This window comes from Triturus cristatus, chromosome 11 (assembly GCF_964204655.1).
Source record: "Triturus cristatus chromosome 11, aTriCri1.1, whole genome shotgun sequence".
NCBI classification, from domain to species: Eukaryota; Metazoa; Chordata; class Amphibia; order Caudata; family Salamandridae; genus Triturus; species Triturus cristatus.
In genome coordinates this window covers 1,143,840,222-1,143,855,588 of record NC_140594.1, presented here as the reverse complement: position 1 = coordinate 1,143,855,588, position 15,367 = coordinate 1,143,840,222, and the positions used below count along the sequence as shown (strand labels likewise).

General features: G+C 45.4%; 10 non-coding genes across 10 annotated transcripts; all 10 read right to left on the bottom strand.

Moving 5' to 3' along the window:
• Positions 1-537: 537 nt before the first annotated feature.
• On the bottom strand, positions 538-609 carry TRNAG-UCC (transfer RNA glycine (anticodon UCC)). Its single transcript has one exon. It is a non-coding gene; the product is annotated as a tRNA-Gly (tRNA).
• A 1,501-nt stretch (positions 610-2,110) lies between these two features.
• TRNAG-UCC (transfer RNA glycine (anticodon UCC)) lies at positions 2,111-2,182 on the bottom strand. The gene has a single exon. It is a non-coding gene; the product is annotated as a tRNA-Gly (tRNA).
• A 1,510-nt stretch (positions 2,183-3,692) lies between these two features.
• TRNAG-UCC (transfer RNA glycine (anticodon UCC)) lies at positions 3,693-3,764 on the bottom strand. The gene has a single exon. It is a non-coding gene; the product is annotated as a tRNA-Gly (tRNA).
• Positions 3,765-5,274: 1,510 nt separating this feature from the next.
• Positions 5,275-5,346, bottom strand: TRNAG-UCC (transfer RNA glycine (anticodon UCC)). Its single transcript has one exon. It is a non-coding gene; the product is annotated as a tRNA-Gly (tRNA).
• A 1,521-nt stretch (positions 5,347-6,867) lies between these two features.
• TRNAG-UCC (transfer RNA glycine (anticodon UCC)) lies at positions 6,868-6,939 on the bottom strand. The gene has a single exon. It is a non-coding gene; the product is annotated as a tRNA-Gly (tRNA).
• A 1,501-nt stretch (positions 6,940-8,440) lies between these two features.
• TRNAG-UCC (transfer RNA glycine (anticodon UCC)) lies at positions 8,441-8,512 on the bottom strand. The gene has a single exon. It is a non-coding gene; the product is annotated as a tRNA-Gly (tRNA).
• A 1,521-nt stretch (positions 8,513-10,033) lies between these two features.
• TRNAG-UCC (transfer RNA glycine (anticodon UCC)) lies at positions 10,034-10,105 on the bottom strand. The gene has a single exon. It is a non-coding gene; the product is annotated as a tRNA-Gly (tRNA).
• A 1,501-nt stretch (positions 10,106-11,606) lies between these two features.
• On the bottom strand, positions 11,607-11,678 carry TRNAG-UCC (transfer RNA glycine (anticodon UCC)). Its single transcript has one exon. It is a non-coding gene; the product is annotated as a tRNA-Gly (tRNA).
• Positions 11,679-13,199: 1,521 nt separating this feature from the next.
• On the bottom strand, positions 13,200-13,271 carry TRNAG-UCC (transfer RNA glycine (anticodon UCC)). The gene has a single exon. It is a non-coding gene; the product is annotated as a tRNA-Gly (tRNA).
• Positions 13,272-14,772: 1,501 nt separating this feature from the next.
• Positions 14,773-14,844, bottom strand: TRNAG-UCC (transfer RNA glycine (anticodon UCC)). Its single transcript has one exon. It is a non-coding gene; the product is annotated as a tRNA-Gly (tRNA).
• Positions 14,845-15,367: the final 523 nt, after the last annotated feature.

Below are 15,367 nucleotides of genomic sequence, written 5' to 3'. Positions count from 1 at the left end.
TATGCCAATTTGAAGTATCCAACCTTCCAGCTGCAGTGAGAGGCTCTTTCCGTGGAAATCTGGCACTTGGAGTCCTCTCAACTTGCCCTCTGATAAAACATTTTTCTGAGCCGCAGTTACATCCGATGGTTACAAGGTGGCGCTGCATTCAGGTGAGAGCACAAGTATGCACAAAATCTTGGGGACTTTTGCCAGATTTATCGGTGGATCTTGCCTATTATTTTCAGAGGCTAGATATCGCCTATAAATGCTTTTTAAAATAGGGATGCTGGGGTTATAATGTCTGGTCGGGGCTCAGCCCTTTCATTGCCTGCCCCCAGCAAAATATTTATTATCAGCACATGTGAGTGCTGAGTGCTTTATGGAAAATAGCATATATTGGGACAATGAATGTAGCAGATGAGGCGATCGAGATGTCTACCTACGTGTTTGTTTATTTTTTTATATAACGGCTGATTGTTCTGTTTCTGATATTTCAGTTTTGTGACATGTTGCATTAAAATATATCCTGCTTGGAGAATATATAAATATTTGCACTGCGTTGGCCGGGAATCGAACCCGGGTCAACTGCTTGGAAGGCAGCTATGCTCACCACTATACCACCAACGCCCTCTGATGTGTGTCCTCTAGGTTCCAGATGTTACAACGCCGAGTGCAGTGGCAATCTTGCACCCGTTCCAATGGTGCATTTGGTGTGGATTCCAACATGAAAAGCAGTAGAAATAGTCTTGCAGAGGGTAAAGAACTGGGGATTGAAACCAAGGACAAAGCTGTGCAGAAGAGAAAAAATGGAAAGCAGCAGTACAAATAGTGGAAATGAGCATATGGGCAGCATCGGAAGCAAAGCAGCGAAGAGAAAGGGAGTAAATTCCATGAAATGCATAGGAGATTGATAAAAGCAGAACAAAAAGGGAAGAATGAAATTCAAAGCATGCCCCGAAAAACGTGTGAAGGTCCCACCTGTCATTTATGCTTCTAATTGGGTATCTTTACTTTCAAAGTATAGGGTTGATCCTTTGACGATCACTCTCTTGATTTACAGCAGAGACAGATAGTTGAGAAGTCTTTTCTCACATAGCTAGCACAAGCCTGCGCTTTTCCTTGCTGGCAGGGTGGAAATGACAGATTAGTCCTAGGAAGAAAAATCAAGCAATATTAGCAGAGGATGGTTTCGATCCATCGACCTCTGGGTTATGGGCCCAGCACGCTTCCGCTGCGCCACTCTGCTCCCTTGTGAAAGTGCTCTCTTTATGCAGAGGAGGAGCTTTCAGCGGAGTGGCAAGGGATTGGTGGGGCTCTCTCCTCATTTGCCTAAGCACATCGCAAGGTATGCTGGGTACAGAAAATCTTCATCTTCCCCACTCACATTCAGTCATAACTGAAAGTGCAGACCCTCTTAGGAATTAGCCGTTTCAGGCCTTTACCAAGACAGCAGCTCTCTTTCCCTGTCCTTTCTCTGTGATCCTAGCACTAGCATACTCAGGATTTGGCTTTACCTGGGAGCCAGAGATCTACCCGGTGAGGGCTGAGGCTTTTGAGCGTTTGGGAGCGTTGAGGACGCTGGACAGGAAACTATGCCAATTTGAAGTATCCAACCTTCCTGCTGCAGTGAGAGTCTCTTTCCGTGGAAATCTGGCACTTGGAGTCCTCTCAACTTGCCCTCTGATAAAACATTTTTCTGAGCCGCAGTTACATCCGATGGTTACAAGGTGGCGCTGCATTCAGGTGAGAGCACAAGTATGCACAAAATCTTGGGGACTTTTGCCAGATTTATCGGTGGATCTTGCCTATTATTTTCAGAGGCTAGATATCGCCTATAAATGCTTTTTAAAATAGGGATGCTGGGGTTATAATGTCTGGTCGGGGCTCAGCCCTTTCATTGCCTGCCCCCAGCAAAATATTTATTATCAGCACATGTGAGTGCTGAGTGCTTTATGGAAAATAGCATATATTGGGACAATGAATGTAGCAGATGAGGCGATCGAGATGTCTACCTACGTGTTTGTTTATTTTTTTATATAACGGCTGATTATTCTGTTTCTGATATTTCAGTTTTGTGACATGTTGCATTAAAATATATCCTGCTTGGAGAATATATAAATATTTGCACTGCGTTGGCCGGGAATCGAACCCGGGTCAACTGCTTGGAAGGCAGCTATGCTCACCACTATACCACCAACGCCCTCTGATGTGTGTCCTCTACGTTCCAGATGTTACAACGCCGAGTGCAGTGGCAATCTTGCACCCGTTCCAATGGTGCATTTGGTGTGGATTCCAACATGAAAAGCAGTAGAAATTGTCTTGCAGAGGGTAAAGAACTGGGGATTGAAACCAAGGACAAAGCTGTGCAGAAGAGAAGAAATGGAAAGCAGCAGTACAAATAGTGGAAATGAGCATATGGGCAGCATCGGAAGCAAAGCAGCGAAGAGAAAGGGAGTAAATTCCATGAAATGCATAGGAGATTGATAAAAGCAGAACAAAAAGGGAAGAATTAAATTCAAAGCATGCCCCGAAAAACGTGTGAAGGTCCCACCTGTCATTAATGCTTCTAATTGGGTATCTTTACTTTCAAAGTATAGGGTTGATCCTTTGACGATCACTCTCTTGATTTACAGCAGAGACAGATAGTTGAGAAGTCTTTTCTCACATAGCTAGCACAAGCCTGCGCTTTTCCTTGCTGGCAGGGTGGAAATGACAGATTAGTCCTAGGAAGAAAAATCAAGCAATATTAGCAGAGGATGGTTTCGATCCATCGACCTCTGGGTTATGGGCCCAGCACGCTTCCGCTGCGCCACTCTGCTCCCTTGTGAAAGTGCTCTCTTTATGCAGAGGAGGAGCTTTCAGCGGAGTGGCAAGGGATTGGTGGGGCTCTCTCCTCATTTGCCTAAGCACATCGCAAGGTATGCTGGGTACAGAAAATCTTCATCTTCCCCACTCACATTCAGTCATAACTGAAAGTGCAGACCCTCTTAGGAATTAGCCGTTTCAGGCCTTTACCAAGACAGCAGCTCTCTGTCCCTGTCCTTTCTCTGTGATCCTAGCACTAGCATACTCAGGATTTGGCTTTACCTGGGAGCCAGAGATCTACCCGGTGAGGGCGAGGCTTTTGAGCGTTTGGGAGCGTTCGGGACGTGAGAGGACGCTGGACAGGAAACTATGCCAATTTGAAGTATCCAACCTTCCAGCTGCAGTGAGAGGCTCTTTCCGTGGAAATCTGGCACTTGGAGTCCTCTCAACTTGCCCTCTGATAAAACATTTTTCTGAGCCGCAGTTACATCCGATGGTTACAAGGTGGCGCTGCATTCAGGTGAGAGCACAAGTATGCACAAAATCTTGGGGACTTTTGCCAGATTTATCGGTGGATCTTGCCTATTATTTTCAGAGGCTAGATATCGCCTATAAATGCTTTTTAAAATAGGGATGCTGGGGTTATAATGTCTGGTCGGGGCTCAGCCCTTTCATTGCCTGCCCGCAGCAAAATATTTATTATCAGCACATGTGAGTGCTGAGTGCTTTATGGAAAATAGCATATATTGGGACAATGAATGTAGCAGATGAGGCGATCGAGATGTCTACCTACGTGTTTGTTTATTTTTTTATATAACGGCTGATTATTCTGTTTCTGATATTTCAGTTTTGTGACATGTTGCATTAAAATATATCCTGCTTGGAGAATATATAAATATTTGCACTGCGTTGGCCGGGAATCGAACCCGGGTCAACTGCTTGGAAGGCAGCTATGCTCACCACTATACCACCAACGCCCTCTGAAGTGTGTCCTCTAGGTTCCAGATGTTACAACGCCAAGTGCAGTGGCAATCTTGCACCCGTTCCAATGGTGCATTTGGTGTGGATTCCAACATGAAAAGCAGTAGAAATTGTCTTGCAGAGGGTAAAGAACTGGGGATTGAAACCAAGGACAAAGCTGTGCAGAAGAGAAGAAATGGAAAGCAGCAGTACAAATAGTGGAAATGAGCATATGGGCAGCATCGGAAGCAAAGCAGCGAAGAGAAAGGGAGTAAATTCCATGAAATGCATAGGAGATTGATAAAAGCAGAACAAAAAGGGAAGAATGAAATTCAAAGCATGCCCCGAAAAACGTGTGAAGGTCCCACCTGTCATTTATGCTTCTAATTGGGTATCTTTACTTTCAAAGTATAGGGTTGATCCTTTGACGATCACTCTCTTGATTTACAGCAGAGACAGATAGTTGAGAAGTCTTTTCTCACATAGCTAGCACAAGCCTGCGCTTTTCCTTGCTGGCAGGGTGGAAATGACAGATTAGTCCTAGGAAGAAAAATCAAGCAATATTAGCAGAGGATGGTTTCGATCCATCGACCTCTGGGTTATGGGCCCAGCACGCTTCCGCTGCGCCACTCTGCTCCCTTGTGAAAGTGCTCTCTTTATGCAGAGGAGGAGCTTTCAGCGGAGTGGCAAGGGATTGGTGGGGCTCTCTCCTCATTTGCCTAAGCACATCGCAAGGTATGCTGGGTACAGAAAATCTTCATCTTCCCCACTCACATTCAGTCATAACTGAAAGTGCAGACCCTCTTAGGAATTAGCCGTTTCAGGCCTTTACCAAGACAGCAGCTCTCTGTCCCTGTCCTTTCTCTGTGATCCTAGCACTAGCATACTCAGGATTTGGCTTTACCTGGGAGCCAGAGATCTACCCGGTGAGGGCGAGGCTTTTGAGCGTTTGGGAGCGTTCGGGACGTGAGAGGACGCTGGACAGGAAACTATGCCAATTTGAAGTATCCAACCTTCCAGCTGCAGTGAGAGGCTCTTTCCGTGGAAATCTGGCACTTGGAGTCCTCTCAACTTGCCCTCTGATAAAACATTTTTCTGAGCCTCAGTTACATCCGATGGTTACAAGGTGGCGCTGCATTCAGGTGAGAGCACAAGTATGCACAAAATCTTGGGGACTTTTGCCAGATTTATCGGTGGATCTTGCCTATTATTTTCAGAGGCTAGATATCGCCTATAAATGCTTTTTAAAATAGGGATGCTGGGGTTATAATGTCTGGTCGGGGCTCAGCCCTTTCATTGCCTGCCCCCAGCAAAATATTTATTATCAGCACATGTGAGTGCTGAGTGCTTTATGGAAAATAGCATATATTGGGACAATGAATGTAGCAGATGAGGCGATCGAGATGTCTACCTACGTGTTTGTTTATTTTTTTATATAACGGCTGATTATTCTGTTTCTGATATTTCAGTTTTGTGACATGTTGCATTAAAATATATCCTGCTTGGAGAATATATAAATATTTGCACTGCGTTGGCCGGGAATCGAACCCGGGTCAACTGCTTGGAAGGCAGCTATGCTCACCACTATACCACCAACGCCCTCTGATGTGTGTCCTCTAGGTTCCAGATGTTACAACGCCGAGTGCAGTGGCAATCTTGCACCCGTTCCAATGGTGCATTTGGTGTGGATTCCAACATGAAAAGCAGTAGAAATTGTCTTGCAGAGGGTAAAGAACTGGGGATTGAAACCAAGGACAAAGCTGTGCAGAAGAGAAGAAATGGAAAGCAGCAGTACAAATAGTGGAAATGAGCATATGGGCAGCATCGGAAGCAAAGCAGCGAAGAGAAAGGGAGTAAATTCCATGAAATGCATAGGAGATTGATAAAAGCAGAACAAAAAGGGAAGAATGAAATTCAAAGCATGCCCCGAAAAACGTGTGAAGGTCCCACCTGTCATTTATGCTTCTAATTGGGTATCTTTACTTTCAAAGTATAGGGTTGATCCTTTGACGATCACTCTCTTGATTTACAGCAGAGACAGATAGTTGAGAAGTCTTTTCTCACATAGCTAGCACAAGCCTGCGCTTTTCCTTGCTGGCAGGGTGGAAATGACAGATTAGTCCTAGGAAGAAAAATCAAGCAATATTAGCAGAGGATGGTTTCGATCCATCGACCTCTGGGTTATGGGCCCAGCACGCTTCCGCTGCGCCACTCTGCTCCCTTGTGAAAGTGCTCTCTTTATGCAGAGGAGGAGCTTTCAGCGGAGTGGCAAGGGATTGGTGGGGCTCTCTCCTCATTTGCCTAAGCACATCGCAAGGTATGCTGGGTACAGAAAATCTTCATCTTCCCCACTCACATTCAGTCATAACTGAAAGTGCAGACCCTCTTAGGAATTAGCCGTTTCAGGCCTTTACCAAGACAGCAGCTCTCTGTCCCTGTCCTTTCTCTGTGATCCTAGCACTAGCATACTCAGGATTTGGCTTTACCTGGGAGCCAGAGATCTACCCGGTGAGGGCTTGCCCGGTGTGAGGCTTTTGAGCGTTTGGGAGCGTTCGGGACGTGAGAGGACGCTGGACAGGAAACTATGCCAATTTGAAGTATCCAACCTTCCAGCTGCAGTGAGAGGCTCTTTCCGTGGAAATCTGGCACTTGGAGTCCTCTCAACTTGCCCTCTGATAAAACATTTTTCTGAGCCGCAGTTACATCCGATGGTTACAAGGTGGCGCTGCATTCAGGTGAGAGCACAAGTATGCACAAAATCTTGGGGACTTTTGCCAGATTTATCGGTGGATCTTGCCTATTATTTTCAGAGGCTAGATATCGCCTATAAATGCTTTTTAAAATAGGGATGCTGGGGTTATAATGTCTGGTCGGGGCTCAGCCCTTTCATTGCCTGCCCCCAGCAAAATATTTATTATCAGCACATGTGAGTGCTGAGTGCTTTATGGAAAATAGCATATATTGGGACAATGAATGTAGCAGATGAGGCGATCGAGATGTCTACCTACGTGTTTGTTTATTTTTTTATATAACGGCTGATTATTCTGTTTCTGATATTTCAGTTTTGTGACATGTTGCATTAAAATATATCCTGCTTGGAGAATATATAAATATTTGCACTGCGTTGGCCGGGAATCGAACCCGGGTCAACTGCTTGGAAGGCAGCTATGCTCACCACTATACCACCAACGCCCTCTGATGTGTGTCCTCTAGGTTCCAGATGTTACAACGCCGAGTGCAGTGGCAATCTTGCACCCGTTCCAATGGTGCATTTGGTGTGGATTCCAACATGAAAACCAGTAGAAATAGTCTTGCAGAGGGTAAAGAACTGGGGATTGAAACCAAGGACAAAGCTGTGCAGAAGAGAAGAAATGGAAAGCAGCAGTACAAATAGTGGAAATGAGCATATGGGCAGCATCGGAAGCAAAGCAGCGAAGAGAAAGGGAGTAAATTCCATGAAATGCATAGGAGATTGATAAAAGCAGAACAAAAAGGGAAGAATGAAATTCAAAGCATGCCCCGAAAAACGTGTGAAGGTCCCACCTGTCATTTATGCTTCTAATTGGGTATCTTTACTTTCAAAGTATAGGGTTGATCCTTTGACGATCACTCTCTTGATTTACAGCAGAGACAGATAGTTGAGAAGTCTTTTCTCACATAGCTAGCACAAGCCTGCGCTTTTCCTTGCTGGCAGGGTGGAAATGACAGATTAGTCCTAGGAAGAAAAATCAAGCAATATTAGCAGAGGATGGTTTCGATCCATCGACCTCTGGGTTATGGGCCCAGCACGCTTCCGCTGCGCCACTCTGCTCCCTTGTGAAAGTGCTCTCTTTATGCAGAGGAGGAGCTTTCAGCGGAGTGGCAAGGGATTGGTGGGGCTCTCTCCTCATTTGCCTAAGCACATCGCAAGGTATGCTGGGTACAGAAAATCTTCATCTTCCCCACTCACATTCAGTCATAACTGAAAGTGCAGACCCTCTTAGGAATTAGCCGTTTCAGGCCTTTACCAAGACAGCAGCTCTCTGTCCCTGTCCTTTCTCTGTGATCCTAGCACTAGCATACTCAGGATTTGGCTTTACCTGGGAGCCAGAGATCTACCCGGTGAGGGCTGAGGCTTTTGAGCGTTTGGGAGCGTTGAGGACGCTGGACAGGAAACTATGCCAATTTGAAGTATCCAACCTTCCTGCTGCAGTGAGAGTCTCTTTCCGTGGAAATCTGGCACTTGGAGTCCTCTCAACTTGCCCTCTGATAAAACATTTTTCTGAGCCGCAGTTACATCCGATGGTTACAAGGTGGCGCTGCATTCAGGTGAGAGCACAAGTATGCACAAAATCTTGGGGACTTTTGCCAGATTTATCGGTGGATCTTGCCTATTATTTTCAGAGGCTAGATATCGCCTATAAATGCTTTTTAAAATAGGGATGCTGGGGTTATAATGTCTGGTCGGGGCTCAGCCCTTTCATTGCCTGCCCCCAGCAAAATATTTATTATCAGCACATGTGAGTGCTGAGTGCTTTATGGAAAATAGCATATATTGGGACAATGAATGTAGCAGATGAGGCGATCGAGATGTCTACCTACGTGTTTGTTTATTTTTTTATATAACGGCTGATTATTCTGTTTCTGATATTTCAGTTTTGTGACATGTTGCATTAAAATATATCCTGCTTGGAGAATATATAAATATTTGCACTGCGTTGGCCGGGAATCGAACCCGGATCAACTGCTTGGAAGGCAGCTATGCTCACCACTATACCACCAACGCCCTCTGATGTGTGTCCTCTAGGTTCCAGATGTTACAACGCCGAGTGCAGTGGCAATCTTGCACCCGTTCCAATGGTGCATTTGGTGTGGATTCCAACATGAAAAGCAGTAGAAATTGTCTTGCAGAGGGTAAAGAACTGGGGATTGAAACCAAGGACAAAGCTGTGCAGAAGAGAAGAAATGGAAAGCAGCAGTACAAATAGTGGAAATGAGCATATGGGCAGCATCGGAAGCAAAGCAGCGAAGAGAAAGGGAGTAAATTCCATGAAATGCATAGGAGATTGATAAAAGCAGAACAAAAAGGGAAGAATGAAATTCAAAGCATGCCCCGAAAAACGTGTGAAGGTCCCACCTGTCATTTATGCTTCTAATTGGGTATCTTTACTTTCAAAGTATAGGGTTGATCCTTTGACGATCACTCTCTTGATTTACAGCAGAGACAGATAGTTGAGAAGTCTTTTCTCACATAGCTAGCACAAGCCTGCGCTTTTCCTTGCTGGCAGGGTGGAAATGACAGATTAGTCCTAGGAAGAAAAATCAAGCAATATTAGCAGAGGATGGTTTCGATCCATCGACCTCTGGGTTATGGGCCCAGCACGCTTCCGCTGCGCCACTCTGCTCCCTTGTGAAAGTGCTCTCTTTATGCAGAGGAGGAGCTTTCAGCGGAGTGGCAAGGGATTGGTGGGGCTCTCTCCTCATTTGCCTAAGCACATCGCAAGGTATGCTGGGTACAGAAAATCTTCATCTTCCCCACTCACATTCGGTCATAACTGAAAGTGCAGACCCTCTTAGGAATTAGCCGTTTCAGGCCTTTACCAAGACAGCAGCTCTCTGTCCCTGTCCTTTCTCTGTGATCCTAGCACTAGCATACTCAGGATTTGGCTTTACCTGGGAGCCAGAGATCTACCCGGTGAGGGCTTGCCCGGTGTGAGGCTTTTGAGCGTTTGGGAGCGTTCGGGACGTGAGAGGACGCTGGACAGGAAACTATGCCAATTTGAAGTATCCAACCTTCCAGCTGCAGTGAGAGGCTCTTTCCGTGGAAATCTGGCACTTGGAGTCCTCTCAACTTGCCCTCTGATAAAACATTTTTCTGAGCCGCAGTTACATCCGATGGTTACAAGGTGGCGCTGCATTCAGGTGAGAGCACAAGTATGCACAAAATCTTGGGGAATTTTGCCAGATTTATCGGTGGATCTTGCCTATTATTTTCAGAGGCTAGATATCGCCTATAAATGCTTTTTAAAATAGGGATGCTGGGGTTATAATGTCTGGTCGGGGCTCAGCCCTTTCATTGCCTGCCCCCAGCAAAATATTTATTATCAGCACATGTGAGTGCTGAGTGCTTTATGGAAAATAGCATATATTGGGACAATGAATGTAGCAGATGAGGCGATCGAGATGTCTACCTACGTGTTTGTTTATTTTTTTATATAACGGCTGATTATTCTGTTTCTGATATTTCAGTTTTGTGACATGTTGCATTAAAATATATCCTGCTTGGAGAATATATAAATATTTGCACTGCGTTGGCCGGGAATCGAACCCGGGTCAACTACTTGGAAGGCAGCTATGCTCACCACTATACCACCAACGCCCTCTGATGTGTGTCCTCTAGGTTCCAGATGTTACAACGCCGAGTGCAGTGGCAATCTTCCACCCGTTCCAATGGTGCATTTGGTGTGGATTCCAACATGAAAAGCAGTAGAAATAGTCTTGCAGAGGGTAAAGAACTGGGGATTGAAACCAAGGACAAAGCTGTGCAGAAGAGAAGAAATGGAAAGCAGCAGTACAAATAGTGGAAATGAGCATATGGGCAGCATCGGAAGCAAAGCAGCGAAGAGAAAGGGAGTAAATTCCATGAAATGCATAGGAGATTGATAAAAGCAGAACAAAAAGGGAAGAATTAAATTCAAAGCATGCCCCGAAAAACGTGTGAAGGTCCCACCTGTCATTTATGCTTCTAATTGGGTATCTTTACTTTCAAAGTATAGGGTTGATCCTTTGACGATCACTCTCTTGATTTACAGCAGAGACAGATAGTTGAGAAGTCTTTTCTCACATAGCTAGCACAAGCCTGCGCTTTTCCTTGCTGGCAGGGTGGAAATGACAGATTAGTCCTAGGAAGAAAAATCAAGCAATATTAGCAGAGGATGGTTTCGATCCATCGACCTCTGGGTTATGGGCCCAGCACGCTTCCGCTGCGCCACTCTGCTCCCTTGTGAAAGTGCTCTCTTTATGCAGAGGAGGAGCTTTCAGCGGAGTGGCAAGGGATTGGTGGGGCTCTCTCCTCATTTGCCTAAGCACATCGCAAGGTATGCTGGGTACAGAAAATCTTCATCTTCCCCACTCACATTCAGTCATAACTGAAAGTGCAGACCCTCTTAGGAATTAGCCGTTTCAGGCCTTTACCAAGACAGCAGCTCTCTGTCCCTGTCCTTTCTCTGTGATCCTAGCACTAGCATACTCAGGATTTGGCTTTACCTGGGAGCCAGAGATCTACCCGGTGAGGGCTGAGGCTTTTGAGCGTTTGGGAGCGTTGAGGACGCTGGACAGGAAACTATGCCAATTTGAAGTATCCAACCTTCCTGCTGCAGTGAGAGTCTCTTTCCGTGGAAATCTGGCACTTGGAGTCCTCTCAACTTGCCCTCTGATAAAACATTTTTCTGAGCCGCAGTTACATCCGATGGTTACAAGGTGGCGCTGCATTCAGGTGAGAGCACAAGTATGCACAAAATCTTGGGGACTTTTGCCAGATTTATCGGTGGATCTTGCCTATTATTTTCAGAGGCTAGATATCGCCTATAAATGCTTTTTAAAATAGGGATGCTGGGGTTATAATGTCTGGTCGGGGCTCAGCCCTTTCATTGCCTGCCCCCAGCAAAATATTTATTATCAGCACATGTGAGTGCTGAGTGCTTTATGGAAAATAGCATATATTGGGACAATGAATGTAGCAGATGAGGCGATCGAGATGTCTACCTACGTGTTTGTTTATTTTTTTATATAACGGCTGATTATTCTGTTTCTGATATTTCAGTTTTGTGACATGTTGCATTAAAATATATCCTGCTTGGAGAATATATAAATATTTGCACTGCGTTGGCCGGGAATCGAACCCGGGTCAACTGCTTGGAAGGCAGCTATGCTCACCACTATACCACCAACGCCCTCTGATGTGTGTCCTCTAGGTTCCAGATGTTACAACGCCGAGTGCAGTGACAATCTTGCACCCGTTCCAATGGTGCATTTGGTGTGGATTCCAACATGAAAAGCAGTAGAAATAGTCTTGCAGAGGGTAAAGAACTGGGGATTGAAACCAAGGACAAAGCTGTGCAGAAGAGAAGAAATGGAAAGCAGCAGTACAAATAGTGGAAATGAGCATGTGGGCAGCATCGGAAGCAAAGCAGCGAAGAGAAAGGGAGTAAATTCCATGAAATGCATAGGAGATTGATAAAAGCAGAACAAAAAGGGAAGAATGAAATTCAAAGCATGCCCCGAAAAACGTGTGAAGGTCCCACCTGTCATTTATGCTTCTAATTGGGTATCTTTACTTTCAAAGTATAGGGTTGATCCTTTGACGATCACTCTCTTGATTTACAGCAGAGACAGATAGTTGAGAAGTCTTTTCTCACATAGCTAGCACAAGCCTGCGCTTTTCCTTGCTGGCAGGGTGGAAATGACAGATTAGTCCTAGGAAGAAAAATCAAGCAATATTAGCAGAGGATGGTTTCGATCCATCGACCTCTGGGTTATGGGCCCAGCACGCTTCCGCTGCGCCACTCTGCTCCCTTGTGAAAGTGCTCTCTTTATGCAGAGGAGGAGCTTTCAGCGGAGTGGCAAGGGATTGGTGGGGCTCTCTCCTCATTTGCCTAAGCACATCGCAAGGTATGCTGGGTACAGAAAATCTTCATCTTCCCCACTCACATTCAGTCATAACTGAAAGTGCAGACCCTCTTAGGAATTAGCCGTTTCAGGCCTTTACCAAGACAGCAGCTCTCTGTCCCTGTCCTTTCTCTGTGATCCTAGCACTAGCATACTCAGGATTTGGCTTTACCTGGGAGCCAGAGATCTACCCGGTGAGGGCTTGCCCGGTGTGAGGCTTTTGAGCGTTTGGGAGTGTTCGGGACGTGAGAGGACGCTGGACAGGAAACTATGCCAATTTGAAGTATCCAACCTTCCAGCTGCAGTGAGAGGCTCTTTCCGTGGAAATCTGGCACTTGGAGTCCTCTCAACTTGCCCTCTGATAAAACATTTTTCTGAGCCGCAGTTACATCCGATGGTTACAAGGTGGCGCTGCATTCAGGTGAGAGCACAAGTATGCACAAAATCTTGGGGACTTTTGCCAGATTTATCGGTGGATCTTGCCTATTATTTTCAGAGGCTAGATATCGCCTATAAATGCTTTTTAAAATAGGGATGCTGGGGTTATAATGTCTGGTCGGGGCTCAGCCCTTTCATTGCCTGCCCCCAGCAAAATATTTATTATCAGCACATGTGAGTGCTGAGTGCTTTATGGAAAATAGCATATATTGGGACAATGAATGTAGCAGATGAGGCGATCGAGATGTCTACCTACGTGTTTGTTTATTTTTTTATATAACGGCTGATTATTCTGTTTCTGATATTTCAGTTTTGTGACATGTTGCATTAAAATATATCCTGCTTGGAGAATATATAAATATTTGCACTGCGTTGGCCGGGAATCGAACCCGGGTCAACTGCTTGGAAGGCAGCTATGCTCACCACTATACCACCAACGCCCTCTGATGTGTGTCCTCTAGGTTCCAGATGTTACAACGCCGAGTGCAGTGGCAATCTTGCACCCGTTCCAATGGTGCATTTGGTGTGGATTCCAACATGAAAAGCAGTAGAAATAGTCTTGCAGAGGGTAAAGAACTGGGGATTGAAACCAAGGACAAAGCTGTGCAGAAGAGAAGAAATGGAAAGCAGCAGTACAAATAGTGGAAATGAGCATATGGGCAGCATCGGAAGCAAAGCAGCGAAGAGAAAGGGAGTAAATTCCATGAAATGCATAGGAGATTGATAAAAGCAGAACAAAAAGGGAAGAATGAAATTCAAAGCATGCCCCGAAAAACGTGTGAAGGTCCCACCTGTCATTTATGCTTCTAATTGGGTATCTTTACTTTCAAAGTATAGGGTTGATCCTTTGACGATCACTCTCTTGATTTACAGCAGAGACAGATAGTTGAGAAGTCTTTTCTCACATAGCTAGCACAAGCCTGCGCTTTTCCTTGCTGGCAGGGTGGAAATGACAGATTAGTCCTAGGAAGAAAAATCAAGCAATATTAGCAGAGGATGGTTTCGATCCATCGACCTCTGGGTTATGGGCCCAGCACGCTTCCGCTGCGCCACTCTGCTCCCTTGTGAAAGTGCTCTCTTTATGCAGAGGAGGAGCTTTCAGCGGAGTGGCAAGGGATTGGTGGGGCTCTCTCCTCATTTGCCTAAGCACATCGCAAGGTATGCTGGGTACAGAAAATCTTCATCTTCCCCACTCACATTCAGTCATAACTGAAAGTGCAGACCCTCTTAGGAATTAGCCGTTTCAGGCCTTTACCAAGACAGCAGCTCTCTGTCCCTGTCCTTTCTCTGTGATCCTAGCACTAGCATACTCAGGATTTGGCTTTACCTGGGAGCCAGAGATCTACCCGGTGAGGGCTGAGGCTTTTGAGCGTTTGGGAGCGTTGAGGACGCTGGACAGGAAACTATGCCAATTTGAAGTATCCAACCTTCCTGCTGCAGTGAGAGTCTCTTTCCGTGGAAATCTGGCACTTGGAGTCCTCTCAACTTGCCCTCTGATAAAACATTTTTCTGAGCCGCAGTTACATCCGATGGTTACAAGGTGGCGCTGCATTCAGGTGAGAGCACAAGTATGCACAAAATCTTGGGGACTTTTGCCAGATTTATCGGTGGATCTTGCCTATTATTTTCAGAGGCTAGATATCGCCTATAAATGCTTTTTAAAATAGGGATGCTGGGGTTATAATGTCTGGTCGGGGCTCAGCCCTTTCATTGCCTGCCCCCAGCAAAATATTTATTATCAGCACATGTGAGTGCTGAGTGCTTTATGGAAAATAGCATATATTGGGACAATGAATGTAGCAGATGAGGCGATCGAGATGTCTACCTACGTGTTTGTTTATTTTTTTATATAACGGCTGATTATTCTGTTTCTGATATTTCAGTTTTGTGACATGTTGCATTAAAATATATCCTGCTTGGAGAATATATAAATATTTGCACTGCGTTGGCCGGGAATCGAACCCGGGTCAACTGCTTGGAAGGCAGCTATGCTCACCACTATACCACCAACGCCCTCTGATGTGTGTCCTCTACGTTCCAGATGTTACAACGCCGAGTGCAGTGGCAATCTTGCACCCGTTCCAATGGTGCATTTGGTGTGGATTCCAACATGAAAAGCAGTAGAAATTGTCTTGCAGAGGGTAAAGAACTGGGGATTGAAACCAAGGACAAAGCTGTGCAGAAGAGAAGAAATGGAAAGCAGCAGTACAAATAGTGGAAATGAGCATATGGGCAGCATCGGAAGCAAAGCAGCGAAGAGAAAGGGAGTAAATTCCATGAAATGCATAGGAGATTGATAAAAGCAGAACAAAAAGGGAAGAATTAAATTCAAAGCATGCCCCGAAAAACGTGTGAAGGTCCCACCTGTCATTAATGCTTCTAATTGGGTATCTTTACTTTCAAAGTATAGGGTTGATCCTTTGACGATCACTCTCTTGATTTACAGCAGAGACAGATAGTTGAGAAGTCTTTTCTCACATAGCTAGCACAAGCCTGCGCTTTTCCTTGCTGGCAGGGTGGAAATGACAGATTAGTC